Consider the following 27,642-nt stretch of genomic DNA (forward strand, 5'->3'; position numbering starts at 1 on the left):
GTATTCGTCCCTCGACTTTCGTGTACGTCGTGTAAAACCAAACGGATCATTTGCTGTTTCGATGATACAAAAGTCGATGTCGTTACGATATCTCGTGAGTTTCTGTTTTTATTCGTTTTAATAACTTGGAAGATTGAATTGATCCCTTTTAACAATTTGCGCATCTACACTACCAATTTTGAGTATTTACACGCTATAGTCGATTTATGGTAGCGATGCATGAGTGTTGGTAAAACGTCTAAAGCAACGACAGACTGATGGATACCAAAAGAAATATCATATTATCTTTTTTTTATGAATCAACAAATAATCAAATTTATCCATACCATAATAAAATTACATATCCTGTCAGAAATACGCTTGCATTTTTTTGTTCCAACATATAGAGCAAATGTACATGTGCGTTTAATGAAGTCTGTAACTAGTTCCTTTGAGCAGAAACGTATGTCGTAATTAAATCTTCTTCACAGTCGAAAAATTAAATGCTTTTTTACAATCTAGTGAATTTATGTATGTAACATACTTCGTTTAAAATAACCGAATTTTGTACTATTCATAAGGAACGGTTTGCAGTCGATTACAATATTTCGTTTTGACAAGCGAATTGGAAAGCAATAACTGTTATAAATGAATTTCTTGATTCGTGTTATTAAAATTATTCTTTATTTGATTTTCAGGCCACACGTGTATTTTTCCAGCTTCTTCGTAATTTCAAAAATATTCCTCGTTATAAGATTAAAATACCGCTTCACTCAACAGTTATACTTTTCATCTTCTACGAAACTTCATTAACAATATATCTTTGAACCTAACAAGTCTTTCTATCTTTAGCCATTTTATATTAAAATGCTCCTTTTTAGCCGCGAGGTATCGCTTAAATTAAAAAAAAAGTTCAAACTCTGAATTCAGAACACAAATGTGTCTCAGTAACTCATTAAAGGATTAAAAGTCCAATTTATGAAGTTTTCGTTAAATCAGAAAACCAAGATAGGAAATAAATTTTGTTGTACATACTGATCGAAGTAGTAATTGTTAATATTATCCTATGGAATGTATTCGTGCGGCTTACAATTTGCATCGTCGGTATACGAAAGGCATCTGGTTTCGTATCGCATTCCGAACGGTCCGACGTGATTAAAAAGTCGGAGACTGCAACCAACCACTTGCTTTCCAGCAGGATTCCAGGCGTCGAAGTGGGCTACTGAATAATTCAATGAACGCGTGTTAATTCCCATATACACGTCGAACCATCAGAGACATGCGAATGCTTCCGAAATTTTGAATTGTTAATCTGATCGCGCTGCTCAGTTTTGAATCATCCTTGTGGCCCACGCCATTAATTCTCTACATCATTCCTGGAAATTTCCTGGCTGATTGAAGATAAACAAGTCGTTTGGTAGCTCCTGTATCCATCAAATCAATGTTCAATTCTCGAGTTCGATTCTTACGCGTTTCTTCAATTTTCAAAATACGATATTTAAGAATAATTACTAGTGAACTTTTATAAATCGTGAGCTATTAACGAATAAGATCTTTTGCACAGATTTTACGGGTTTAAAATAAATGAAATGTTACGTGTCAGTTTTACATAAATGGATTATCAGGTCATTGGTATTTGACGCAAATTTCGAGAATTCCGAAGAAGAAATTCGTACTTTATAATTTGTAATTCATTATTACAATATTATTTATTTTATTTCTCTTATAAATTGCGATCACGTTGTTACAGAAGAAGGGAAAGAAATAAGCATAAAAATGAGGAGTAATTTGTAGAAAAGAATTGGATGAAAAATATATTTACATATCGATCATTCGAGTATAATTGAACCGATAGGTGCAGTAAAGATGTAAAGTCACCGCACGATCTTTTAGTTCGCATCAGTTCGATGCGTTCTATTATATTCAAAGGCAATATCGTCGGAAAGCTCCATTCCAATGTCTCTTAAACATTCAAGGAAATATACAATTTTGAAATATAATAATAGCTTTATGAAACTCTATTAGATAAATGTATTATGCGGATCAAAAAATTATTGGATAAAAAAGTCTTATATTGTTCTTTATATCTTCGTTATGTTATTATTACCGTTATAAATGTCGTTAGGAAGAAGGTTTATTTTTATGTTTTTATCTCGCAACATTTTTTAGATTTATTGCTATAAATAAAATATTACTAAACGTGTTAGTGTTATTTTTGAATGGAAAAAGCAGTGATAAAAAAAAACAGTTGCAGGTAAAAACTGTGTGAATTGCAGATTTTATTTCGCGTGGTATCACAGTATCATGATTTTGTTACGTGTATTTTACATGAAACTAAATATCAAAACGCGTATACTCTGTTATTCATAAAAATTCCACAAGCAGTGATCCTCAAACATTTCGATGATATTTTCTAGGGTTTCATTTTGCTTTCTTATACGTAATTAGTTTCTTCCATTTGTCTTTCTATTTCTCCCATCTATCAAATCCAATTTACGTTCAAAGGATGATATTCCAGCTTCTTCAATATTGTTCTCTTTCGTTAAAATCCATCTATCATTTTTCCATCTTTCGTAACATGTTGAGATATTTGAATATCTCTGTGTTTTTAACTGTTGAAGTAAATTTGTATTTAAGCTACGGATGTTTATGCATTTATGGGAAATTTGAAAGTACAGAACCATTCAGAATGTATAAAATACCAGTTCAAAGCAAATGCTGACTCTAATAATTAATAAACAAAACAAATCTCCATTTAAATTTAATTTCATTACGGATTTCGGTAAAAGCATGAACTCGCACAACAGCCGCGAATAATATTTCAAATCGGACAAAGAAGAACGAAGATGGCAGAAAGAAAATGACAAAACTTCAGCTTTCTACAGCTTCAAAATAGCAAATAGAACGTTTTAATTAAGTATTCTTTCGACCCTGTTTCCTCGTAATTAGTTTCTTCGAAGCGCGCTCTTTTTCCACCTATCGTCTAACTACTCGTTCAAAGAACGATATTCTGCACCAGTTTCTTCAACCTGCTAAGTTAACCGAACCTGTTCAAAGAAGATCTTCGCTCGAGACCATCGGCGAAAAGTGTATCCCGAAAAACCGCTCATGCCGATCCACCGTCCCATCTAAATTCACTTGCTCTATCTCGTTATCCCTCTCCTTTAACCGCAGTCCACTAACCTATTTTTAAAAACCGTTCCCGCAAGAAGAAATTTAATATCTTGGTTCGCGAAAACGATTATCTCTTCGTCTGATACCGAGGAGTCCGCCGGGGAAGCGGCGCGCGACTGGTGCAAACCGCGGCGAAGTTTACTGCGTTCTCGGCCAGGATAAGTTCAGTGGCCGTTAAGTTGACAAAAGTGGAAGCGAGCGTGGCGTGGGCAAATAATGGGCACCAGCCAAGTCCATGGGAATGGATCCACCAAGACGCGACAAACGCTCGAAACACAGCAAAATAAACAAGTTTCGGGCGCGAACGCCGCGCGTAGGGCTTGAAATTGCGCTCGGCTCGCGGAAATGACAGTCTACGCGGGGATGGAAGGTTGAGTCGTGGAAGGTTGAATCGTAGAAAGAACGGAAGCAAAAGCGGTACACGGATTTTCTTCGCTAGGATTGGTATTCTCGTATTTCGATGTAATTTCCTGGATAAGGATACCACGAACCGTGTCGAAACACCCTGTGTTCTCATATTAAACGCGATTCAGCGAAAACAAGGGGATAGAGAACGGGGTTTAGGATAACGAAATCGTACGGCTGATTGGTTATAACAAGTGATTGATGCCATTACCGAATCTGCCTGCGCTCATCGTATCCCGTTCCACGAATTATCCTATGCACATCGTACACATTGTTCGGACATTAGTGAATTGCTATTTGCTAGGCGACGTATCGGTGTCTGATAGAAGGGAACTCGTTGGCTATACCAACGATTCCGCACTTTGAGGTTATCGTCTCATTAGCATATCGAGCACTCCCGTAATCTCGCTCTGATTACGAGGCAAAGATACAGCGCCGATCTCTCGCCGTGCGTAATTAAGCATTTGTCATATTAATTTCATCCAATTAAATGGAAAGTATGGAAGAAAATTACTCATCTCGCGTCTTTGTTTCATTTCTAGCTGCGTATACGAGTGGATGTTTTTCTTTTTATTCGGTAGCTATGTATTTTTTGTGGGGGAAAATACGTTGCCTCATTTTCAGTCCGGCCGAGTGAGAATGATTTTCATTTATTCGGTATTATTCATACAGAAACGTTGAATATTCAGCGCAGCTTTCGAGAATAAAAATGAAGATCCAATAATAGGGCGGAGGCGTAAAAGACCGGCCTGGAAATTCTATGATAAATTTTCTATATAAACTTCTGGTGTAAGTAAACGAAGATCATTTTGGATTATGCTGCAACCTCCCGTACTTCCTCTCTCTCTCTCTCTCTCTCTCTCTCTATCTCTCTTTCTCTCTCTAGGGAGGACAGCTGGATTAATCGAGCATGCTAATGTACCGAAGTTGAGCCAGCCGAGTGTTTGAAAAGCGCAATATGCAGGAATATATTAGCGAACTTAGTATGTCGTAAACCAGCTTTATAACCTGAATCATATCCGAAAAAGGTTAGCTATGTGTACGATAGGATAAGATGATCGTATCATATTGCAAGGTTTTTCAATTCCTCAGATGCATTTTAAGAATGAAGGCGGTAAAGTATTACTTTCGATCCTTTTGGTTTTCAATGGATTGCTTTTGGGGCCGCGCATCAAGTAGTAGTATCTTATGTTCATAGTCTGAATACACTTACGTTTCTCTTTCTTTACAGACACTGTGAAGAAATAAGAAATTAACAAAAGCGTATTACGAGCGATGGAGCTACAATTTATGACATACATAATTCTAGTAAACTGGAAGCAAATATTCAATTTTCTAATTTCAAGAGAGTTACAGTTACATTTATTTACGTTTTCATTTACATTTACCTTCCTGTATCAGTGATATATTTTAATATTCGTGTTACTACCTTCCTTATTTCATATGTCATTTTTTAATTTCGTACGTTTTTTTTTCAATGTTCCTATGAGTTAGATTGAAATTTTTGGCAGACTCTGCTGAATTCGTCTAGAATTTTCACAGCCAATTATTTAAACCAAGGATTTCCGAATACCAACGTACAATAGTCAACTATTGCGAATAACTTTCACTAATCTCTGTACTCGATTTATCGATTCGTTACGTCAGTCGTTACCGATTTCGTTACGTTGTTTGAATCGTTATCCCCGTACTTTGAATCGTTATCTTGCACGAATATAAAATTTTGATCGATTCATCGTTTGCTTGATGTTTCGAGCCAATTATCAGGTTTCATGTTGGATAATACCTATGAATGTGGTTGTACGGTTGCGTGTATTCACCGGCGGTGAACGAGATTTACTTCTAACGCATATCGACGATCATATCATGAAAAGGACGAAATAGAAATTAGAATTTCCATTGTTCGAGAGAAAAAGGGAAGAAAGATTTTTATTCGCGAGGCCATTAGTTTATCAGTAAGCGAAGTGTCAGTTCAATAACAGTTAGTATACGTGAAAAACCTCAAAATTGGATTACTCGAGGATTCGAAAGGTGCAACACGCGCTAGTATTTGATAACGTTGAAATATGGAGGGCTTCGGTTTCGCAGTGACACGCATTAAAAAAAGCTAAAGCAGAATTATTTGACAAGTTGAAAAATGCAACGCGTAACGCGCGATACCGTTTTTCCAGTTGAGTGCATTCAAAACCGGAAACTATACCATTTCCCTATTTCCACGTAACGTTGCCTGCTCTCTAGCGTATAAATTTTCCCGTTTATCAACTAAACGCCTAACGATATCGAATTTGTGCGTTATTGAATAGCGCTCCGGTTGCCAGGAGTAACGTCAGACAAATTCTCTCTTTGGAATCGAAGAAGCTTGTTAAGTGCACGAGAAGAAGTACCTTTATCCGTACAGTCGTCATATTTTATCACTCGCTTCGCATCAAGTCAACAATGCTATCTGTTTCTATTAATATATTTTTTACTCCTACGTTTTATAATTTAATCACAGATCTGCAAGAAAGTATAAATTTAATTGAAATTAAAAACAAAAGAAGTAGAGTTCCTTTAATCGTCTTTGGTAATCGATTGTAAGATGTTAGAATACTTTCTGAAATTAATAATGTTTTTTGTTGCAAGATCGCGTGGATTGTATAAAAAATTCAAAGTAAATTACTCTATCCATTTTCATCGAGAGATGATGGCAAAATACTTTTTGAAGTTAATAATGTTCTCTATTTCGAGTTCGAAACAAGAAAAAAAGAAGTTTCTTTGGTAAAAGGTTAAAAAATGATAAAAATTCTTTCTAAAGCCAGTGAAGTTCTCTACTTTGAATTCGGATGCGTCGTTGAAAAGATTTACAGAAAACATGTGCTATTCTTGTGCTCATTTTCAGCGAACAATTACAGAATGGTAAAATACTTTTTCAAATTAATGCTAAAACTACTTATATTTCAAGTTCCCATAAATTGTATAAAAGACGATAAAATGTAGAATTCATCTAGTCGTTTTCAATGAGTGATCAAAAGATAGAAAAATACTTTTCTGCTTGGAGTTTACGTGAAACGTATCAAAAATTCACTCGATCAACTAAAACTTTCCCGGGCTATGTGCTTCCAATCTCTATTTTTCCCAGCACTTAGCTTTCCTACGGTGGCAAGCATACGAACATCCATCTCCAGACTCCGAATTAACCTTCCCGACTTTTAACTTCTACAGAATATTGACACTGAACTTGAAGTCCTCGAATTACTCGATTCTCCTACGCTTCAACTTCCAATTGGCGAATGCTCTAGGTCCAACTGGCTTCCAGCTTTTACCGATCAACCCACAATGGAATCCACTGTATTCTTACTTTCCTAGCTCAAACGATCGTCTTCCAGAACATAGTCTATACGTTTGAATTGTTTCCTAGTTATTCCTGTTAGTCGTTGGATCGTCTGATGGTTGTGACCGGTTTCCCGATTAAACATCCGGGACGTCGACGGTTCGATAATAGCGGCAGTTCCTTGGAAGACCACGTTAGATTCTTGTTACGCGTTTATTTCACGTTAACGCTAGAACTATCGATCACCATAGCGTGTGTGTAAATGTGTTATATATATTTAATTGGTATTGTTGAAATACAGTGGAAATAAATAAATATATGAAACGATATTTCTGCCTCGATAAGAGAAAACATTAATATTACCAATAACGTTTGCATGTTTTCAATACTTAATTATAGAAACAACAAATTTGCTACTAGTCATTGTGACTGGTTTTGTTAGTTTCAATACTAAATCTATAATGTAATAGCTATTTACCTACGGTCTACTGTTGAATATACAGTTGATATATTCGGTCGATTGTAATTGTAATTACATTGCGGATGTTTATGCATTTAAATAAATTCAAATATGCAAAAACACGGCGAATATATTACACGACACGTAAAAATATACATGTAAAATACGCAGATTATAGCATTTGTTCTGATATTTATTGCTTTATTCTCTTTATTAACACCATTCCATTTTTCTATTTCGATGACACATATCTTCGTGTATCTTCTATTTCTCTAATTATCTCTATGAAAATATAAATTTGTATAAACATCCGCAGTCTAACGACGATTAAAATGCAACGACGAAAATAAACATACAGGAAAAATATAACGCTATTTTTACAATGGCTTCTTCTATCGACTGAATTGTCCTTATTTTCTCATCCTAAATGTCCATCTTTCAGAAATCGAACTATTTGTTATTTTATTGGGGTTATTTTAGTCGGGTCGTCTGACGTTCGTAGCCAGTTTCCCGATTAAACATCCGGAGCATGGAGGCTCAACAGTCGCGTTAATATCGGGCGGTTCGTCGGTCGGTCGCAACGTCACGCCAGACGCTCGATGTCACGCGACTCTTTCGTTTTCAATGGTCAGGATCGATCAAACATCGCGATCGCGGCGCAACGTCGGGGTGTATTGCCTGGCGGCGAAGGCTCGGACACACCTGCGTTTGCCACGTAGACAATATTTCCTTTGTGGCACGCCAAACACACACGTCCCCGAAGTCACACGCGACCAGCCCGCCGACAGTGTCACCAACGCTCGCGAACACAAGAGAACCTGTGTGCATCGAGGATGTATTGTCGCGGTGCCAAGCGCAGGTGTGCAACTTTTTCGACTGGTATCGTCCAGCCGGTAAAAGTGCAGGTGAATTATGACATCGAGGAAGCTAGGTTCCGGGGTCACCGTTCGTTTTACGATATTTTCGGTCTGCGTGTACATCGTGCTTCTAAATTCATAGCAGAGTTATTTTAGTTAGAAGGATATTGAAATTTGACAAAATTCGATTACGGATACATATAAAGCGATCTATATTCCAATACGAGAATTAATATTTTCATATTTAATATTTTCATAATAATTCATATTTTCGAGGATATAATTACTTTGCATATTCTATGTATATTTTTTTATATTTTAATATGTATTTTGTCCAAATTCGCACTTTTTTAAGTGGATAAAAATCCGTGATGGATAAATAACGAAACGCAGTGGCTTAAGAAAGTATTTGTGCACTTGTGGTCAGACCTTTACGAATATGTCATGTATGTTGTACGAAACAGTTCGAAATTTCATTAGCACCGTAATGAGATCCGACTATCGCGATTATTGATTACGTTGGCACAGTTTGAAACAACGCTGAAGTTACAAGATATTCAGTGCAAGTATACATTTTGTGTAAGTCATTAAAATATTTAAGCTTAAGGTTTAATCGTTCGTTATATTAATATATCTCAACATTCTATGGGAATATCTCTAGCTATTCATGTTGTGTAATAAATTCTTTTACTAAACATACGTTCAATGTAATAATCGTATAACCTGCGTATACATTTTAAATTTCAGTGTCAATGAAAGTTGAAAATGTTGTATAATGTAAAAGTTTTATATGTTAAATGTACAAATATTTTCGTGAGTTAACGTATATGTATTTGACCAATTCTCAGCTGAACAGGAATGGATAACTGGCGGTTATTCTAGCGATGGAAACACACAACGTCGAAAATGTGGAACAAAATTTGTGTCGCTTGAAGTCTCGCTTTCGAGAAAATTGAATTTGAAAATTTGTCGAGTACGCGCGTACCGGGCTAATTCTTGACTAAACACGTGCAAATTTTATTTCCCTAAAACCAGGCTTTAAACGAACAAATTTCGTTCTACATTCTCCACTTATTTTCGCACGCAGAATAAATTTCTCTTAATTGTTTACTTTCTGTCTTGACGCGAATTATACACACGTATACTTGACAGCCTTTGAAACTTGATTTCCTCGAAAACGAAGCTTCCGACGTAACTCTGTTATCCATGATTTTCGTCTTGTTTCGAGTCATAGAACCTCTGTGACTTTGCTTCTACCGCGAGTTTGCGACCGCGATGTAGATTCAGACCACCGACATATAGGGAGAAAAAGCGAAAATAAAAGAGAAAGGCAGGTCGATTTTGAGCGTAACATATATCGGATTGTAAAAACTCAGGCGAAAAAAATGGGACGATATCTGCCACGCAGATATAGATCGTTCGGCTGCGTTTTTCAGCGGGTCCATTGAAACGAAAGTTTCGCGATTATACGAAGACACAAAGGAGTTTGCTTTACAGTTTGATATGCTCTGGCCGTTGGATAAATCCGAGTATTTTCGCAGCTAGTCCACTGCAAGTTTCCCTTGTTCTCTGTCGCCTTCTATATCTGTCTATCTATCCCGCTTCCTCTCGGTTCTGTGTGTTCTGGTCTGTTTACAGACACCGTGACCGATGTTTCTCCGTGAAAATCCCAGGGCAAGTTTCGCCCGCAATTGCCGATGGCCCCGGATTTCGAATCCTTCCACGGTGAAACCTAATGAATTAGTTAAACTCGCTTGCATACGGTATATTCGGGTTGTTATACTGTTCCTTGTCTTCTTCGTAAATTGTAAACGTGCGATAGGATGGTTGAGAAAATAGTTCCGGTGGTTTCTGTGGCGAATACTCTGGATATAGTGAAATTCCATTTAATTCGAAGAAATAATCGAAGTTCTCTCGTTGCTTTAAATTAACGATATCGTACGTTATTTGTTGGTTTAATAAAGCAACAGAGACAATTTATAAGGAATTTTGTACGAGGAATTCACGGAGGAAAAGTGGCGCAACCGATAAAATCTTTAATTTCGGAGAACCTTGGATAAAGTCAAACGATAGTAATCTGATAGAGAAATCTTAAATATTAAAACACATTGTTTTAATTATTAAAGTACGTCGCTCATAAATTTCGCATTTATCTCATTTTGGAGAAAATGTAGTTGTAAAAATTTAATTTCCCATAAATGCGAGAACATCCGCAATCTACTAATTAGAGATTACATAGCCTCATCAAGGTAGTCTGGTCTTTGTATTAAAATCAATAAAATAGTCACGATCGAGAAACTATCGTACAAAGTGTAGGCAAGTGTTGAAAATTATAGTCGGCAAACGAAAGAACTAATAAAAATTTATTCTACATTATCAAACAAGCTGTCATCAACCGTCAGCAATTTTCGATACGATTACTCGTTTCATGTTGCTACAAAAATATACACGAACATTAGAAATTATACCGGTTATAAATAGAAGATTATATCGGTATTACTTATTGTACGAGTCTATGTGAAAGTCGGACGCGAGTTATTATATTATCAAGGAAACATCAAACGCGAATTCTGAAGAGTAAAATCGATCCAGAATACTTAAAGTGCACAATAATAACTACATCGGCGTTTGGAATCGTTTTGAAAAGCGTAAGGTAAATTCAATTACGCAAATTGATCCGCCGAATTGTAGTCATTTGACGCGGAGTCGAAAGGAAGGGCACAATACCCCCTTTATCCTCTTTCCATTTATTGTGATTCTCGGCGATCAATCGAACCGGCAATAATGACCTAGCCACCACCGAACTCTCGTGTATTTAATTTAATGGTATTCGTGGGTTATACGAACGGCGTAACTGGAAGCAAAGTGGTTGAAAATCGCGGAGAATCCAAGGCAAGGGTAGGGAAAAAAGAGAAAAAAGGGAAGAGGCAAACACTTGCGTGCGCCTGCGGTATTGATTTCACGCAACGGGCCACGCGAACTCTGCGCTGTTTCAGGTCAACGATACAAGTGCTCTTTTGAGTGAACGGAAAGCTGCAAGGAAATCTCTAAGGAATATAATATCGATGTTATTGCAGATATGCAGATAGACATTTTATTATTTGCATTATACCATTTAGTTGAGATTCTAGTTCATCCACTAGGAACTTTCTAATAACCCAACGTTTTATTGGCAATTCCGTTTTTCTCAGTCAATTTATGGTACTTGGTGCTTAACGATGCGGTTATGAAAGTCAGTACAATGTATTTTCCTAACATCTTTCTCTCCTCTGTTTTTAAATAGATTTCTACGTAGCTTTCATGTAATACTTTACTGCATCGTTCTTAATAGGATAGTTAAGCTTTGCTAAAGCTCGCTAAGATTTTTTGTCGGGGAAGCATATTGAATGATATAGAAATTATTTTCATTAAGTATACGATGTCTTAAAGAAACAATGTGCTAAAACTTATTAATTAGGTCAGCCTTAATCAAAAGCTTCTATAATCATGGATTTTTAAATTAACGAAGAAAAATCAATTTCCATTAAAATTGTTTTAGTCTTTGCACATTTTAAAATGATATAATTTATTACCAAAATAAAATGAAATAAAATTAAAGAAATAAAATGACAGGTAAAAAGGTTACCCTTAAATCAAAAACCTATCAAGTTCAGAAGATTGTCAACCTAAATAACGTAATGGCTTAAAGTTTTGTTAAAAAAAAAAAAAAAAAACAAAATTTCATCTGCAGCAATCTAATAATAATAATAGAGTTACACTACAGGATATGTTTGAAATGCTTCGAACGAATAAAAGTACATTTATTAAAGTACCTGTGCGGATCTGGGGTTTTGTTGTTTGCCCTGTAAGGTTGTTGCAAGCAACTCGCGGCACTGTGTGAATCCAAGCTAAAACACAAAGTATGCGCAATGGTAGCCGGAGAAATGTACGGGCGTCAGGGTTGAACTATTGCAAAGTGGCTGCTTTGTACTCAGGTGTTCGAAGCACGCTCTGAAAAGGAATACCAATATGGCTATCGTCTGAACGCTGAGCAACGGAATACTGGCTAAGACCTTTCAAGGATAGATGAAATGTGTTTATGCTGTGTAGCAAGGGCCAAAGAGTTTGGTCGTTTCTTGCGAATCACGTTAGGAACGAAACCTATATTTTTACGTTTCTCGTCCTAACATTATTTTTTTCTTTTTTTTTTCCAATTTATATTCGATACGACAGGAAAATATAAATTTTCATATAAAAATCTTTGAAACTTACAGTTCACACACTTTTAGATTTATTACTTTTTCAGATATTTGCCTTCTATACTGTATAGTGTTTCAGGATGGATGAATTCTATATGCAAAAACAAATATAAATAAAAGGAACAAAACTCTTTCGCTTGAGGCCTTGTTTTCAATAAAATTGAGTTTGAAGAGTATACATTCACTTGGTCAACTCCTGACTGAATAAGACTTATTATTGTAACAGCAGGTTATTCTAAAAGTAAAAACAAGTCGAAAATGTAGAATAAAATTTTTTCCTTTGAGGTTTCGTTTTCGAGAAAATCCAGATATTGACAGCCACGCTGAACGCGTTCGACCGAAAGTTATTCGAGTGTGTGTGTGCTCGACGAATTTTCAGACTCGATTCTGTCGGAAACAAAGCCCTGAACGAGAAAATTTTGTTCTTTCTTTTCATTTTTGCTTACACGATATCAACTCAACCATTTTGGAACCCTATACAGACATTCACAAAGTTACACCGAACAATTGGAACGTAATTACCGCAATCGTTACTTCCAATCTTCATCCTTCTCTTTCTTTTACAATCTATCTTTTGCAACGGCCAGCAAAGAACAAGAGCGTAATCACAGAGGAGATTCAAGAAAATCCCACCCTAGATTAAACGCAAATAATCCGTTCTCTAACCAAGAATTCTCCTCATATTCTTCGACGTTTGAGTAAGTAAATCGAAGTTTCTCTTACGTTGTGACATTTTTTCAACGCTTGATAACACGCCACCCTCTAAAGCGATTATTTCGTGTAATTAACGCCAAGTCTTAGCTCGTGCTGCTTCTAACAAATATACGTCGGGAAGGCATTAGAGAAATCGATGTTCTCACGTTAGACGAAATGAATCACCGTTGACAGGAATCTCGAGCATCGCTGGCAGTTTGTGCATCGTACACGGTCTATCGATGCTCTTATCTCCGCACTGGTATCGCTTAGACGGCGAGCACAGAGAAGCGCAGGTTTAGTTCGAGGACTATCGCTATCATCCTTTCGAAACGACACGGCCATGGCCATTAGGTTAATTACAGATAAACAGTTACACGTATTGTCTTTCGTATCAGCAGGTGGGAACAGGATTGTACGTGTAACTCGTACAAAATTCTATATTTCATCTTCTATAATTTTTTATGCTATAATAAGAATTGTACGTACTAAATTCTTTCGTAACGATCATAAAATAACAAAAATAGAATGCGAACGTTCCGACATTTACTCTTTATATATATAGCTGGACTTGTTACAAATTTAACCGATATAATCAAGACAGTGGAAACTATAATGAGACATCGTTATAATGCGATTGAAATTTCTACATGTCTTATACATAACATACAATATGGACATGTAAATTTTCTAGGGTAAGTGGTCAAATATTTTCGTGAATCAGTAAATAATTGCCACACGGCAGTCGTCCTTTTGAATTAATTATAGAGACAAGAGTGATATACCAACTATATGGCTTTACCCTGGCACACAGCTTTTTACATGTTTGCCCCGATAATCGTGAGCGTGTTCAAACGTCGGCTAGAGTATCCACTGGTCATCGATCGGCGAGCGAAAGATCGTTAAAACGGAATTAAGAGAAATTATAATGATAAAGGGAACGCTTGATCGCACCGTTTCCACGCTTTTAATTACGCTCGTAACGATGGATTGCTGGACGAACGGAAACGAATCTATATTATTTGGAGAAACTCGATTACGTGCGGAGCGAAATCATCGTTAATTATTAATCAACGCAATTTTGTAATGCACCCGTGATTAGCGGCGATTCAACGGAATAATGGAACGACGTCCAACAAAGGAATCAACGTTTACTGTTTGCAAGTCGTAGTTTCGTGCGTTAGGTGATTTCCTCGTTGAAAAGGGAAACACAGATACGGTAGAAGAGAGGCAACAAAAAAATGAAAAAAAGAACAGGACAACAAAGAAGTTTAATTTATATTGTCTGCAAGAATGGAAACGAGAAAGGGATTAATGCAAATTTAAACGAGCGGCGATAAGACCAACTATTAGATTAGCCACGTATACAAGTAAACAAGCATTGTTCTCTGATGATACGAGAACGCGACTGTACCATTACGTGTTCTGGCGTCAACGAGGTGCTTATTGCTGGCGACACGTTCGCCACAACAGGCGCGTTAGCGGGGAATTACAGAAATTATTAAAGTGCGATATGTTACTTGTGTACGTTTCTTTTTTTTAAAAAAAAGAGACTCGACAAAAGATATTCGATAGAACACGCGTAGCCAACGTGTATTAAATTAAAGAGATTTCAAGAAAAGGTTCAGTGAAAAGGATTATTGGTTAAACAACTTACTGACTTATTCATTATAAAGTTCTTTTGAATTTTTTGATATAAAATGTTTTACAGTTATACATCAAATAAGTACACGATTATAAAGGACAGTAAAAGGAATACTTTTTATCTGATGAATGTATAGTGATTCAACACTTCTGTGTACACGATAAATTGTTTTCGGAGAAAAAGTTTGTACGACATACGACATAATGCTACTACTATCATGATCACATCGGTAAACTATGAAATAAGTTCCAAAATAAACAGTGCTTATAAAAAGTATTTGTACATAATTGTACCATAATCGATCCATCAAACACTGCCCAGTTACATTGTGTTTCCGCAAAATTCTGTGACACAAACTGCATTGTGCTTGATATAGAGACTATGCTACTTCATCCTCATATTTAAATTTGAGGAGTTTCTCACTCGAAACTCTACTGAAACTTGATGGAAAAGGGTCGACGTCTGCCGGGTTGTTCGTTAACGAGCGCTCGAGACCTGTCTTTTTAAATCTTTCTAACTAAAAAAAAAAGTTACAGCGAAATTAGTCTCGTGTTTTCTAAACAGAAAATATTCCTTTCACAATTCTATGCCACCTTTCGTTGTATTAATCTATAATTCTCTGATACTGTATACATTTGGAAATACAATGTACATCGTATAAAATTGTTAACAATATTTCAAATTTTTGATAACGATATGTTTGAAAATAGATGAAAATTGAATTTGTAAGCGTACAAATTTTTCACGTTTCAATTTCACGTTCCAATGTTCACGTTTGAAGCTTAAAGGAGCAACCATTATTATTGTTGTATTAGTATTGTCTTTGAATGGTATTGTATCGAATTTGGATAAATTGTGGCGTATCAATATTTTTGATGTGCTTGTCTGATCGGCGAATGTCAGGAGACACAGAATAGCACGAGTTCAAAGCGATATTCATCCAAGTGAAAATCGGCTGAAAGCTTGAATGACGGTTGTGCGTACCGCACCTCGATTCGTGCTGTGATTAATAGTCAACGGCGTAACGTGTAGGTACATGCAAGCAATGGTTTTCACAAAACGCGAAACCAGCGTGAAACGTCCTTGTACGGGTTTCTCCTCTGTAAAATATCACTTGAAACGTTTGCCTCGCTTTGCAATGATTCGTCTTTCGTTCGACTGTTCAAACGTTGCTCGTCGAGTTTTGGCATTGTCGTTTGTCACATTCGAAAATGTTCCAACTACGTACAATATACAATGTACCTTTGGCCAAGTTTAATATCGATAAATAGTCCATTTACTTTTTAAATTCTAAATCATGATTCCGAGTTTGCACATTGAAAGTATATCCTCTGTAGACAGAATTTATTCTTCTTTTTATGATAGGTAAAGGATTGTAATTAATTACAATTCGAACATGAATAAAAGAAAATAAAATATAAGATGAATATAGATATAATGGCGTGTAACTACTGTATCTGATAATAGTGTGTAAGTGCTATGTATTTGACTTACAAACCTTCATAAATAATAAATTTGAGTTTCGCGTATAAAGCTTGCACGTTGTGCCTATTAATCACGGAGTATTTACTATGTTTAACATGGCTGTAGCTAGATTCATGAGAGCAAGAAAATTATAATTAATCACAGTTCTATAAGAATGGAGTAGAATAAAATTTTTTAAATATAATACTGTGTAAGTTCTTCTGGCGTGTAACTATTACATATGTAATAGAATGTAAGTTCACTGACGCTTAACTTCCAAGCCAAGTAATAAATCCGACTTCGTCATCTAGATCTTGCATGTTAAAACTGTTCGTTGAATATTTCCTTTGGTTTCACTATAGTTAGAATTTAGTCTCGTCATAAAAGAAAGAAGGTTATAAAGAACTAAAGAATAAAGTAAAATAGAATTTTAAATTATATAATAGTATATAATTTTAGTGGCGTTTATCTTCCAAACTTCTCTAACTAGAAAATTTGAGTTTGTGGATGTACAACTTGTATGCCATAATTAATCACTCATTACGTTTTTAACCTTTCTAAAGCCAGACTTTGAATTTTTGTGAAAGGAAGAAATATTAAAACAAGATAAAATTACAGAAATATGAATAGAATATTGTATAAGTTACTGTGGTGGAATGTAACCGCCATATAATAGTATAGAACTCCAACGATGTTTAACTTCCAAACTTCTTCGTATAATAAATCTCAGTCTCTGGATCTAAATCTTGCACGTTATACTACTACTAATCGTCGAGTATTTCCTTCAACCTTGATTTCTTTACGAGAGAAAGAGAGAAAAAAGATGTAATTAATAGCAATCTTTCAAGAACAAAGTAAAACGAAATTTAAAAAATAGTCTAACATGAATAAAAGAAAAATGAACAAGTACGAATACTATGCAACTTCCAAGTCACGTAGCGTTATGATGGCTTTAACCACGTCTTTATCGTGTCTTTTAAAGTTAACGACCGGTGATCTCTGTTGGAATTTCACCGTAAGTTAACGTGGATGAGGAAGGAAGGGGGAAAAAGATGAAGAAGAACCCCGAGTGTTTTATGCTCAGGGCTCAATATTGAGACATACGATAAGTGGAGAGTAAAATTATAGGGAGCCAGTGATCGTGATGTAACGTCGGTGATTTATTTCCGTCAACCGACCGATTTCAGCTACATGCCTTCCGGTGGGGTAGGATTAATAGCGGGAGATTAGAAACTCAATTATACGTGACGTCCCGAGTTTCGTGTACATGAGCCGTGTAATAATATTTCAGCCTGAACACCGGATAGATTTTTCCTGGGGAAAACACCTTCTCACGCTGAGTGATTTCCCGGGCAAATTCGATCGTCCTGCCATCGTTTCTGTATCGCCAATACACGTGAATAAACACGAAATACACGGCCTGTCGGGAAAGCAACAAGATTACCTATGTATTAATTGGAACAGTGATCATATTTATCAAAATATGGATCAGAGGAATAATGTAGAAAAATTAAATATCAATATTTATATAATTAAACACATAACGTTGGAAATGAAATCAATAATTATTAGATACCGTTCGCACACCAATTTCATGCTAGACGAATACGATGACAAAATTACAAAACTTGTGTCAATGAAATAAAAATAAAACGTAATGCGTAGTGCAAAGGTAGTTAAAAAAGGAATCGATATTTTTATTTTTTAAATAAACTATGTACAGCATCGTTCGTAAGTATTAGGACATCTATTCATCTCGATCATATTGCATTATATTATATTGGTAATCGATGATAGTTAGACATCAACGATCCTTCGATTTTAAGATTTGAAATGTCGCAAGTAATTAATTAGGATATGATAGACGACAAATTTTAATGACATTCATTTACCTTAAATTATTTTTTTCGTTTTCAAAGAAACCTAGCGGCACCTCAGAGATTCGTTTGACAGTAACTAGCCTTTGCATCTATGATCTCCAGATTACTTTTCCAAGAGTAGAGGCAATTTTTTGTCAAATATTAGAAAATAATCGCACAATTTTGATCTTTTCGTTCCATCTCAATATACGTAATCCTGTTTGATTATCAGCTAGAGAACGTGATCGATATCCCAAAAACTATTTTTGCGATAGAATAAACTTGCAGAATGCAACGGCGGGACCGGAAATGGTTAACGTGTACGCGGTACGGAAACACAAGTTACCTGTGGTCGGTGTTTCGAGCGGAGAGGACATAAACGGACGTGTATGCGTGCGGGCGCGCGAGTGTGGGCGGTTAGCGACAGCATCGTACGCGGATTCCGTTTAAAATGCCGGCAGTATTTAATTGATGGGCGGGGTAGTAATCGACGATCACCGATTGGTCGTGCAACGGGTTTAATATTAATTACTGGAGTTTGTTTCATGGCGTTACGAGAGTTCAGCGCGCGCACGGAATCAAATTAAATCTGTATTTCCGTATGTCGAGCACCGGAACTGGACGTTCAGTTTTTGTTTCCGACTTGTCGTTCATAGTTGCTCAAGTATTATTTAATTACGCGAACGATTATGTGTTACTTTCATTTCTGTTACGACATTCGTGGCTGATAACTTGATCGAAATCTCAAGACAGAAGGTCGTAATTTTCTGCGATTAAGATAAGAATTTGGAGAATTCGTTCTTAAATATCGTATCCTCTGCGTCATTTATTGTCTCTTAAACCGCGTATCATTATGTATTTATAGGAAACTCTGTATAAAGTGCAATAACATACAAAATATTTAAAATATTCGTTGCAATTTGTAAGCTGGAAGGTGGATATTTCTATTTGGGTTCTATTTATTTAGTCCTATTTATGATTGAATGTGGCCTGTCTGCTCTAATTTTTTAACCCTATAATTATAGAAATTTTTATTTAGCTATGGAGTGACCCGATTTGTAGGTACAAATAAATACAAGGTATTGATTTTTCCTTATACTCAATCGACAATTGGTCCACCAATTCCCCGTCGTACATAATTTAACTAGTATTGTTAATAAAATGTCACGACTTACAGGATACCGGCATTAATAAATACCATTATTTAATATCAACAAATTTGGTAATAAAGCAAAGGAAATTATACAAATAAATTGTACAAGTTATAAATTCACTAATTGTCCTATTTGATGAAATGTTGTAAAATAGCGAGATATTAGTAATCCATAATCTGTATTTCGTGACCTACTAATTGCTATTATTATTAATTGGCAAATTATTATGCATGAGAAATCTGTTCATACTGTGACCACGAAAAAACATAATATTGTATCATCGGCTATTAATGTATTACATATTATCACCTTTCGTTTTTTCTCCTGCTCTGTTAAATTAAAAGATCGGCTCGATACGTTGTGCATTATTCGAGCAGATATCTTTGAGACAACTATTCTTTTTTCCTTTTTATGAAAAGAAAAGAAAAGTTCGCGGATTATGGTGAATAGAAAAAGTGGTATCGAGAACTGGTGCGTGCGTGTCCATTTCGCGCGAGGACATTGTTTCGAACACGTCACGCGTGCATTATCTTCGGTACATGATACCCACGTACATATGTACGCTTGAAAGAGTAGACGTTTGTACGCATTCATAATACAGACATTTGCAGAATGGACGTCCGCCGAACGGACAGTAGCGCGTGAATGCCTATAGGACTTCTGACACAGAGCACACTTTTAAAATGGTACGATGAGAATAAAATAAATTATACAACCATGTTCCGATTACGATAAAAGTGTTAATTTTACCGAAAGTTTCTACGTATCTTCGGTAATTGTAAAGAAAGAAAATTGAAAATCATCGTTTCCATTTAGTAGTTATAGCGTGAAACAAAATTGTTTCGGGCAGTATTTGAGATTTTCGTTAGAACGTGAGAGTTACTTTAGTTAAAGGTGTATTACTCTTCAGTATATTGTACAAAAATATAGAAAAAAATACGGTTCATAGTAAAGATTTTACTTTAACCAATTATGCTAACGAACGCGTCAAATTATCAAAATTTTCAAATCTCTCAAATCCTACCTAAATTCGAGAATTTATATAAAATCCCTGGAGAAACTTCACGATTATATTATATAATTTTTCCCAAATACAGCCCCGCGGAAAAACCTGATTTTTGAGGTAGTTTCTCAAAATTTCCATTTACCAGGCTCCCTTGCCAGCTCGGATATTCCCAGGCCCGTTAAGATACGAATTTACAATCGGTCACGAATTGTGCTTATTTATGCAGGATTCAAGTGTTTGCAGACACATTTGCGCTCGCCGTATCCGAGAGCTATAGATTCACCCCATGTGCACCTCCGTATACACCGCCGAGCCGATGGATATTAATCGTTTTCCATCGATATATCTCGTTCCCTTCGCACCCTATTCGTATCGCACCCTTTTGGTCGTCGCATTGCCTGCACCCTTCCCCGTTCTGAAATATGATTTCGCGTCGACGGTTTCCCTTCGTTCGTGATGCTGTTTCATTCATAATAGACGAGTAATTAACGCATCGATGAAACTCGTCGTCATCGTCGTTGTTGCCGTCGCGTGTTCCGCAGGCCGAAAAGAGTGACGTGCTTTCAAAAACGATCGAGTGATAGAGGAACGGAAGAGAAGTAGGAGAATCAGAGTGCGACGAACTGAGGGTGGTGTAGAGAATTAATCGAGTCTGGCTGGGAAGAGGAATGGGTGGAAGAGAAAGAGAGAGGAAGAGAGAGAGAAAAAGGAAGACCGGTACAGAAAAGGGAGCCGGATAAGCAGCAGAGGGAGGTGAAAAGCGAACCGTGAATCAAGAGTGAAGAGAACCGTTTCTGAAAAGCTCGTGGCCGATCCACTTTCATCCACTTTCTCATCCAGCGCCATCGAGTGCATCAATATATTCGGAAGGACATGATTTACGACGGGCATTGTTCGCGGGACGTTTATCTGACTCCGCAAATCGTTTCGTGCACGGAACGAGTATCGGCGATTGAAGTTTACCTCGTCGAAAAACAAGAAGCTCCCTAGGCCGTAGAAACTCTAAGTAGGAAGATAAAAAAGTGTCGGTAACCGGTAGGAATCGGGATCGACAGAGAATTGGGGAAACTGCTGTCATATTTTGGCCATCCAAGAGAAAACGATATATATCAGCAGTAATAAGAGTATATATACGTACAAGTAGACGATGGAATGAAATACAAGCTTTCGGTTAGTATATCATTCGCAAGAAATCGCATACTCCACAGATTCATAAAGGGAAGCAACGTAGCAATATCATAGATATAGCGGTGAAACGGAGAGGGGGAAACAAAGATAAGCGTGGAAATTGATAGATGGACAAAGGAAACGTGGAATATTATTAAAACGGGAAAGAGGAAAAGAACTAATGAATAACGGTGTTTTTCCTTCCCGTAAAAGAAATAAGGAGTAACTGGCTTCCAACGGAGGAAAAGAAAAGAAGGCGAAGGGGGAGGTCGATGAAAGAGGGTGAAAGAGCAAAATCCTGGGTGAATAAACGCGGTCGTATATAAGCCCGTGATTTTCGCATTAACGATATGAAAGGAATATCGACTCGCTGTTTCTCGGTTATAATATACAGTATAATGGAGATTTATAGATGCTACGTTTAAACATACTTGTCATGTGAAACGAGCATTGCCTGTACTATGCATCCTTTACTACTAATTTCTCGCGCTTCGTGTCTGATGTAACCCGTCTGCTTCTACTTGTACTATATCCATTTTACTCTCTCGCGAGTTTGTACGACCGATCAATCACACTTTTTATAAAATCGTGTATTCTATTCCATTATAGTTAAACTGTTCGATGAGTTTAGATGTTAATCTGTTATAGGAAAACACCACAAACTGAGATTCTTGGACATCTGAATCGAACGTGTACTTGAGCTTGATTAAGGGTTCCTCAGCTGATAATCAATAGTAGGTTAATTTTCGAGAATTCCAAGCAGATTCAGGGTAACGCATCTGTTATCTAACTGTAATATCTACAGTTTACGTGATATTATCTGTAAACAGAGGTTAATAGGGGTATCTGTATTTTTCCTACTACATAGACGTGTAGTAATCTCTTAGACTCTAATTGGTATGAAATCCTTATATTATATAAAAATTAACCTAATGAAGTTATTTATTACGATTTACCAAAGTCCTCCGCTAGATTGTATATAGCAATGAAATAAAAAGTCAAGCTTTCCTCACGGATGAGTTATTTATGGGTTTAATACGTCTTTAACCTATTAATTTTTACGATTATGTTTCGCTTATGTAAGCTGACTTCAATATTTCTTCTGCAATATTGTTACTTTTAGAAATATCTACAGTTTCGATGGAGAAAATATATATTTATTAACAGTTATATGGCGATGAGTAAATACAGAAATATTACTTGTAAATTCAAATAACTGAATTATGAGAAGTTTCATTGTTCTTTTTTTATATAGTATAATACAGGATTTAAAGATACATTTATTGTACTTTAAAACACTACGAATGTAAACTGGCTTTCAATTTTGTATTTTAAGTAACGATTATAAATTATTATAAATTAAATTGAATTTAATATAAAAAACTCTCTTTTTCTTCTTTCATCTCTAAACCAATACAGAAATAGCCTTTTAATCCTACTGTTCTGTTTGAGTTTATACGATCCGAAATCGATATTATATTTCAATAGATATTATTAAAACATAAAGATGAAGCGAGCAGATTAGCATGGTTAAATACTTTCAATATTCTTTTGTTTTTCAACAATATATCACGAAAAATTTCAAAAAGAAATTACAAAAATACTTCACTCAATAAGAAGATTAATATAAAAATTTAGATTTATCGTTTTTAAAAATTGTCAATTTTTAAACTTCTCCGGCTATATATATATATATATATATATATATATATATATATATATATATATATATATATATATACCTTTTAACACTTGCTAAATTGGTTGGAAATTAACTAAACCGTGAACGTATAAAAAATTGACGTAAAAATTAATGATTCAGCATGCATGTACGCGAGTTACCTCGATCAGACCGAGTCCATCTCGCTAATCGAGTCTATCTTCTTGCCTGACCGGGTACAACGTTAGTTTAACGGGGAATATCGGGTAGCTTCGAAATAGGATACTAATACGTATTCCATGGTGGTTCATTATTCATACAATTTCTAAATATTAGCTAGGGAACAAGCGTATCGTGTACGTTCTTTATTTGAACGTCTGTTTAATCAGTCTACGTTTGAAATAATACATTGAAAATATCAAGAACAATTATTGACACGACAAACTTAAGCGTAATAAATAATTGTCAAACAGATTTCTTACATTTAACGAGTGCATATGACGGTTCATACCAGTATTATTCGTTTCGATATTAATTAATTTAATTCATCTAATTAACGAATCACTTAACTCATTATAACTGGAGGCTGTGAAATATTTTCGCGTTAAATTATACGCGTATGAGAGAAAGTGACAAAACTTTTAATTTAACAAAATTGTGCGTAAAGATGAATTTTCATAGAAAGATCTGTATTATTCGAAATGTTGAAATATATTATTGTGTGTATATATATATATTCATAAAGGCTTCGAGATTCATTAAAAGTGATATATTTAGTAAATACTATGCATATGAATTTTGTGTAGGGTGGGTTATGAAGGTATTTAAACATTCATAGAAACTTTTTTTATGAATATATCATATAAAACATTCTGAAATTCCATTAGCATTTTAATGAGATACGACTATCACCATTATATTGTGACTTTATTGGTAAAATTTAGAACGAATCTCAAAACATACAATATAGAAAATATTTACCATAAATATTTATACAGTGCGGAAGAGTCGTCAAAATATACGAATAGAGCCAATTACTCATTGCCTAAATCCTGTACTGGATTGTACAATAGCCCTTATACATATATGCATTATCGAATTAGTTTCAAATTTCAAGAAGTTACGTATAACGTACGTTCGTATGAACTTTCTGTAGTAAGTGCTTGAATATTTTCGTGAACCGCTGTATACTTACATTTATCCTTTTGCATAAAAATGGTACCAACATATAGTTTTCAGACAGTTCAAATTGAGATAATCTTAATCAAACAATTACCAATTTTTGTATTAAACGAATATTACTTTCATGATTGTGCACAATTCACTCATTAATAATGCAATTTAATTCATCGATCGTTTCTGATACTTTGAATTAACGTTAAAAATCGGAAATTCGAATATTTCATGATCTGCGAAATAAATTATTCAACATCTATTCCGCCATATTTTATGATTGTTCGAGAAAATATTTGTTCTCTATTAGATGGTGAAGAAAATAGAATAGCGGTCAATTTTAGTTTAAACTTGGATATCAGCGGCCAACAGCCGCCTGTGGCACTGCCACCGCACTTGGCAACGTACTGTCGTTTCTAAACGACACAACGTGCTAGTGGTCACCAACTAGTGCCTGTCTCTGTGTGCAACCACGAGATAAACCTGATTACTTCGTGGCATCAGAGAGTTCACCGGATACAGCCGCCCCATTGGCACGTGGTGATATTCTCTCGTTCCTACCGTGCGTGTTACACGCGTCGACAACGTGAACTGATTTATACCCGGCTAAAACGCGTTCAACGTCGCGCATGCAAAGCTTATAATCATATTGTCAGCTTCCTCCTGCATTGTGCGTCTGTTTAATAAATCATGCTAGCTGTCTCGATTAAAACCACGCAAAAATTCTGCTAACCAAAAGCTACGTTCGTTCATAAATAAATTTTGTCTTGTAAATGTTACATCTTATCTGGCGGCTCATAGTTCGAATAAGATTCGAACGAAGGTTTAAAGTAATTCATAAAAATATTGGAACACTGATCGCAGAAGATTTTTGTGAATGTATTATGTTTTGGATTTATTTGAAACTTTGCTAGTGCGATGATGATATTCGTATCATGTTGTATGTCATACAGAAAGCTTCTATATAATATGATATACAATATATATTGAGGAAAAAGCTGCTATAAGTGTCCACATACCTCCGTGAGCCATTGTGTCGTGTCAAATTATGTAACGTTTGAAAATGCAGCAGGTATTTAGGTACGAAGTGAAACGAAATTGGATTTTATGAGATTTTTTGAAAATTTCCACGTGAAAAGAGATTTTGCATTCATCGACGTATTTAGTGATTATGAAGCATCACCGGAGATTTTTCGCAGCCACCGAATTAAAAGCTTTCACGGTAACAGACAGGTGTCAGATGTAGCGTGAAATTTTCTAAAGAATATTTCATACAACTTCCCGTTTTTATTATGGCTTACGTCGACACTCTCTGAATTTATAATACATATTTTAACCTTATCAGCTTTTCGTTTATTCGCCCGTGGCAGTGTGTAATGCGAACCCACTTCCGGAATTCCTTTAACTACGACGTTTTAAGTTAAACTTATACGCTGATCGAGCGAAGGATAATTAGCGTTACTAAACAGTCTCTTCTGGAAGAAACCCTTCGACAAGTAGATCATATTTCGTTTATTATAGGATTAGTTAGTTCCAGTTTCCTATTAAATTTTAATCCGCACCAGACGGTAATACATAATACTGATTCGCCAGATACGCGAGTTTCGAATCGTCGACGATAGCTCGGCACGTCTCCAACGTATTAATACATTTTCATTGCCGGAATATACAAAGAGCAGAGGCAAAAGACAGAAACTGAAACCGGAGACACAGTAGGAAGCGGAGAAAGAATTTCGTACGACTCGTTTCGTAGAGTAATTAATACAGAATTTTTCTCCAAATCATTCATAGATGAGAAATAATTGAAGAAGCCCGTACCATTTACTTGGAAGCGAAGAGTTTCGTTGTCCAATGAACAAATGGTTAACGACACGTCGTGTACCGATCTGCTCTTAACGGTGGTTCCTTTCGTCGTGATCGAACGATCGACCCAGAATCGAAATAATAACAGAACGGCTAACGAGGGTCCGCTTTCCCTCGTTTTCCTTTCCTTTACAGGGATGCTTTTCACGCTGGGCAGAACGTGACGGGCTTCCCTAACGTCTTTTCGGCCAGCTTCGATGCTCCCTGGCAAACTGCTTTTCCCTTTCCTGTCCATAGGAAGCTGCTTTCGTCCCACCTTTCTTCTTTCCAACCACCTCTTATCCTCGTCCTTCTTTCTGCCCCCTCTCTTTCCCATTCTCTCTCTTCCTTCGTCGTTCCTGAATTGGGTCGAGTGCATTTTGTACGATCTCAGAAAGCCGTGCGATAAGTCGTAAGACGTCGAGCGAGTTACCTCCTCTCTTTCGCGTGTTTCGCCTCCATTTCGTTACGTTTTGCATCGACGACGGTGCAGAAGGCGAAAGAGGGTGCGCGAGGGATGAACAGAGATCTATGTTTCTCGTTGGACGCGCGATTATTTCGAATACTATATTCCGTGACACATGGTTTTTATCCATTTACCAGACCCGCCATCCTCCTGCTCTTTCGAGCGGCTCCGTTTCGTCGGCGGCTCATAAAATTGCGATCGAACCCGAGCCACGATAAAACGGTGCGAAATTTGTTTAATATCACGGTGCTCCGTACGATTCTCGCGCATCTAACCCGATTATCGGCCTTCCTAATAGGATCCGATTATATTCTTTTTAAATTGCACGTGTATGAAGCGAACGCAAGTCTAGGCAGTAGCTACTGTGTTTCGTTTTTCCCCTACGTCGGACGTACGGCAGCGGTATTTTATTTTTACACACGACTGCACACTGGAAACAGCCCGAAGGGGGATTCACCCTTTTGTTGGCTTTCTGTTAACCGACGACTACCGACGACAGTACGTCGGATCGGATTTTACCGATTGTCTCCAACGGCGAAAGCTGCTTCTATCATGTGAACTCGACTTTACCTTTGACATCGGACATTATTAGTTGTCTTCCATGTCGTAACTGCACCAGGAGAAGGAAACGACGTTCATTCAATTGTCCATGGGAAGATTGTACGGATAACGTTATGCGGGTAGGGGATTCTTAACTATATGAAACTGAATAATTATCCGATAGGAGTATTACTGGTATTAGATTACGTGGCGATAAGTCAGTCTGCGTATCTTGATATTTTTACAATACTTCTTTCAGTAAGAGTAAAGAATCGATACGTGAAGCTATATTGGGATTTTCTCGCAGAATGATTTATCAGTTAATAATATTGGCGAAATAAGTTAAAGGTTATATATAGTAGATTTCTCTATTATAATTTGACGAATTTAAAAATCGGAATTTGTAAAATTTGATTGCAAAATTTTATTTGATTTGTTATCGAATTTGTTATCGAATCGTCATATACTGGAGAAGTCAGGAGACAGAGCGATAAACTTCGCTTTTTATAAATGTTTTATAAACGTGATAGTTTTAATACCGGGTTATAAT

General features: G+C 36.2%; 1 protein-coding gene across 6 annotated transcripts in view; it reads right to left on the reverse strand.

The window, feature by feature from the left end:
• The window catches only part of LOC126919880 (hemicentin-1), a 111,983-nt gene that overhangs the window by 49,931 nt on the left and 34,410 nt on the right, over positions 1 to 27,642 (reverse strand). The window contains exon 1 of one of the 6 annotated variants that reach the window (XM_050729548.1): positions 11,998 to 12,016. The exons of the other annotated variants lie outside the window; for them this stretch is intronic. The gene's annotated coding sequence lies outside the window, so the exon portion shown is untranslated. Of the gene's footprint in view, positions 1 to 11,997; positions 12,017 to 27,642 lie in introns of those variants that run through there. 6 annotated transcript variants of the gene reach the window in all.

This window comes from Bombus affinis, chromosome 8 (assembly GCF_024516045.1).
Source record: "Bombus affinis isolate iyBomAffi1 chromosome 8, iyBomAffi1.2, whole genome shotgun sequence".
NCBI lineage: Eukaryota > Metazoa > Arthropoda > Insecta > Hymenoptera > Apidae > Bombus > Bombus affinis.